Genomic DNA, 3,685 nt, shown 5'->3' on the forward strand with positions numbered 1-3,685 from the left:
CTAAGTCCCAGAAATCCGTCACTGAACATCACGACTTACAAACACATCTTCCCCCGGTCCTCCCATATACGGCACGGGGACAAGTATGAAGAATGAAAATCATGTGTGTATGGAACATATAATGTGCCTGAGAGCACATTTTTTTTCTAAGTCCCAGAAATCCGTCACTGAACATCACGACTTACGAAGACATGTTCCCCCGGTCCTCCCATATACGGCACGGGGACAAGTATGAAGAATGAAAATCATGTGTGTATGGAAACATATAATGTGCCTGAGAGCACATTTTTTTTCTAAGTCCCAGAAATCCGTCACTGAACATCACGACTTACGAAGACATGTTCCCCCGGTCCTCCCATATACGGCACGGGGACAAGTATGAAGAATGAAAATCATGTGTGTATGAAACATATAATGTGCCTGAGAGCACATTTTTTTTCTAAGTCCCAGAAATCCGTCACTGAACATCACGACTTACGAAGACATGTTCCCCCGGTCCTCCCATGTACGGCACGGGGACAAGTATGAAGAATGAAAATCATGTGTGTATGAAACATATAATGTGCCTGAGAGCACATTTTTTTTCTAAGTCCCAGAAATCCGTCACTGAACATCACGACTTACGAAGACATGTTCCCCCGGTCCTCCCATATACGGCACCGGGACAAGTATGAAGTATGAAAATTTTTGGTCACAGCGTGAAATCCCTCTAATGATCATGAAAATAGCATCGGATCACTTATCTGACCATAAAAAGTGAACCAAAACCCTATTTGGACAAACTTTTTGGTCCTATGAAAAATTCACTTTTCATATATGTCATGGTCGAAAATTTTCTAAGTCCCAAAAAATCACTTATTCTCGAATATCTCGAAAACTACGTATCGGACAGGGGTCAACCAAGGTGTTTTAGAAAGGTCTTTACAAGCTCTATTTAATGAGCCATAGCGACTTTCAAGTGATTTTTTGACACTTTTTCGCATATCGGCATCCTTGGTTCCCATACTGGCCATAGGCCATAGGGCACCGAACGGCCAACTTCTGGTCCGGGGGTGAAATTTTTTTTCACGAGATTTTGATGAAAATGGCTTCGGAACGCGTTTCTAATAATGAAAAGTGAAACCAAACAGTATTTGCGAAGAAAAAATTGTCCTATGAAAAAATCACTTTTTCTTAGGGTACGGGTCAAAAATTTTCTAAGTCCCAAAAAATCACTTATTCTCGAATATCTCGAAAACTACGTATCGGACAGGGGTCAACCAAGGTGTTTTAGAAAGGTCTTTACAAGCTCTATTTAATGAGCCATAGCGACTTTCAAGTGATTTTTTGACACTTTTTCGCATATCGGCATCCTTGGTTCCCATACTGGCCATAGGCCATAGGGCACCGAACGGCCAACTTTTGGTCCGGGGGTGAAATTTTTTTTTCACGAGATTTTGATGAAAATGGCTTCGGAACGCGTTTCTAATAATGAAAAGTGAAACCAAACAGTATTTGCGAAGAAAAAATTGTCCTATGAAAAAATCACTTTTTCTTAGGGTACGGGTCAAAAATTTTCTAAGTCCCAAAAAATCACTTATTCTCGAATATCTCGAAAACTACGTATCGGACAGGGGTCAACCAAGGTGTTTTAGAAAGGTCTTTACAAGCTCTATTTAATGAGCCATAGCGACTTTCAAGTGATTTTTTGACACTTTTTCGCATATCGGCATCCTTGGTTCCCATACTGGCCATAGGCCATAGGGCACCGAACGGCCAACTTTTGGTCCGGGGGTGAAATTTTTTTTTCACGAGATTTTGATGAAAATGGCTTCGGAACGCGTTTCTAATAATGAAAAGTGAAACCAAACAGTATTTGCGAAGAAAAAATTGTCCTATGAAAAAATCACTTTTTCTTAGGGTACGGGTCAAAAATTTTCTAAGTCCCAAAAAATCACATTTTCTCGAATATCTCGAAAACTACTTATCGGACAGGGGTCAACCAAGGTGTTTTAGAAAGGTCTCAACAAGCTCTAAATAATGGGCCATAGCGACTTTTTAGTGATTTTTTGACAAATTTTGTCATATCGGCATCCCGAGTTCCCATACTGGCCATAGGCCATGGGGCCCCGAACGAAAAAATTTTGGTCCGAGGGTCAAAATTTTTTTTCTCATAAATTTGTTCAAAACGCCGTCGGAACGCGCCTTAGATCATGAAAAGTGAAAAGAAACAGTATTTTGCAAAAGTTGGGGTGGCCTATGACTTACATGGCCACGTCCTAGGTCCGAGTTCCCGAGGTCGTGTTCTTCAGTGGCGGAAAAAAATGGCCACTTGTGGGAGATGCAAAATGTTCATTTTGTATTATAGGGGACACACTATCGAAGCGAAAATTTCAGAAATGGCCTAAAACGTGAAGAAATGATGGGGTATGTACGAAAAGAAGGTTTTTATGGTCAAACGGTGAAAATTTTTTTTTTATGAAAAATTTTGGTCTCCCACCGTTCATGAATTTCTAGGACCAAAAATCGAAAAATTTGAAAACTTCACGATCGAAAGGGAAACGCATATGTGGTGTTCCTAGGTGTGTACGGTGTACGAAAAACGGGTTCACGATGAGATATCAGGCAAATAAGTGGACCTAAAGTGAGTTATACGGGTAAGACGAGGTGTCCAAAGACCGAAATAGGGGTACCAACTGAGAACGAAATGAAGGTCCCCGAAGTCGCCATACAAGTTATAGGAGGTGTCCAAAGTACGAAAAGAGTTCCATATTCGGCTGTTCCTACTATATGGTTCCCTGATTGCTGCTCCAAGGAGTAGTGAGGAAGTGTCCAAAGGTCTGTTGGGGGTATCGAGGTGATACCCTCGACGGACAATATGCACGAAAAGTGGTTCGATGATCTATCCTGTAGGTCGTACGGCAGCCATACCCGGCTGGAAGTACCGCGGTAATTCCGCAATAAAACGTTCGCCAGACGAACAAACAAATTGAATTAGCTCATCGTAGTGTACGGAAACGAAACGAAAATGTAAGGTGATTAGGGATCCGGGAGCAATCTCGCGATCCCATGGTTCGGTGTAAGAAATGATACGAAGTGTTCATAAGTCTCCTCTGGAGGCAGAACCATCGTAGCAAAGTTCGGGAACCCAAGGGTCACAAAAACTCGTAGGACGATATCCACGAATAATCGGGGACTTGTGGGGACTACCGTGCCCTGACAAGTCAACTACACCTTAACTGGTGATGGTCGTCCTACGGGGACCTGCGGGGAACAAAAGGGTCACTAAAACTCGTAGGACAATATCTCCGAATAATCGGGGACTTGTGGGGACCACCGTGCCCTGACAAGTCAACTACACCTTAACTGGTGATGGTTGTCCTACGGGGACCTGCCGGGAACCCAAGGGTCACAAAAACTCGTAGGACGATATCCACGAATAATCGGGGACTTGTGGGGACTACCGTGCCCTGACAAGTCAACTACACCTTAACTGGTGATGGTCGTCCTACGGGGACCTGCGGGGAGCAAAAGGAGTCAGAAACAATCGTAGGACGATATCCACGAATAATCGGGGACTTGTGGGGACTACCGTGCCCTGACAAGTCAACTACACCTTAACTGGTGATGGTCGTCCTACGGGGACCTTCAGGGAGCCGCAGTAAGTCGCAGGTCGTATGCGAGCCTTGATTGGTCCTGTTGGGGG

This window comes from Anopheles stephensi, unplaced genomic scaffold, assembly GCF_013141755.1.
Source record: "Anopheles stephensi strain Indian unplaced genomic scaffold, UCI_ANSTEP_V1.0 ucontig156, whole genome shotgun sequence".
NCBI lineage: Eukaryota > Metazoa > Arthropoda > Insecta > Diptera > Culicidae > Anopheles > Anopheles stephensi.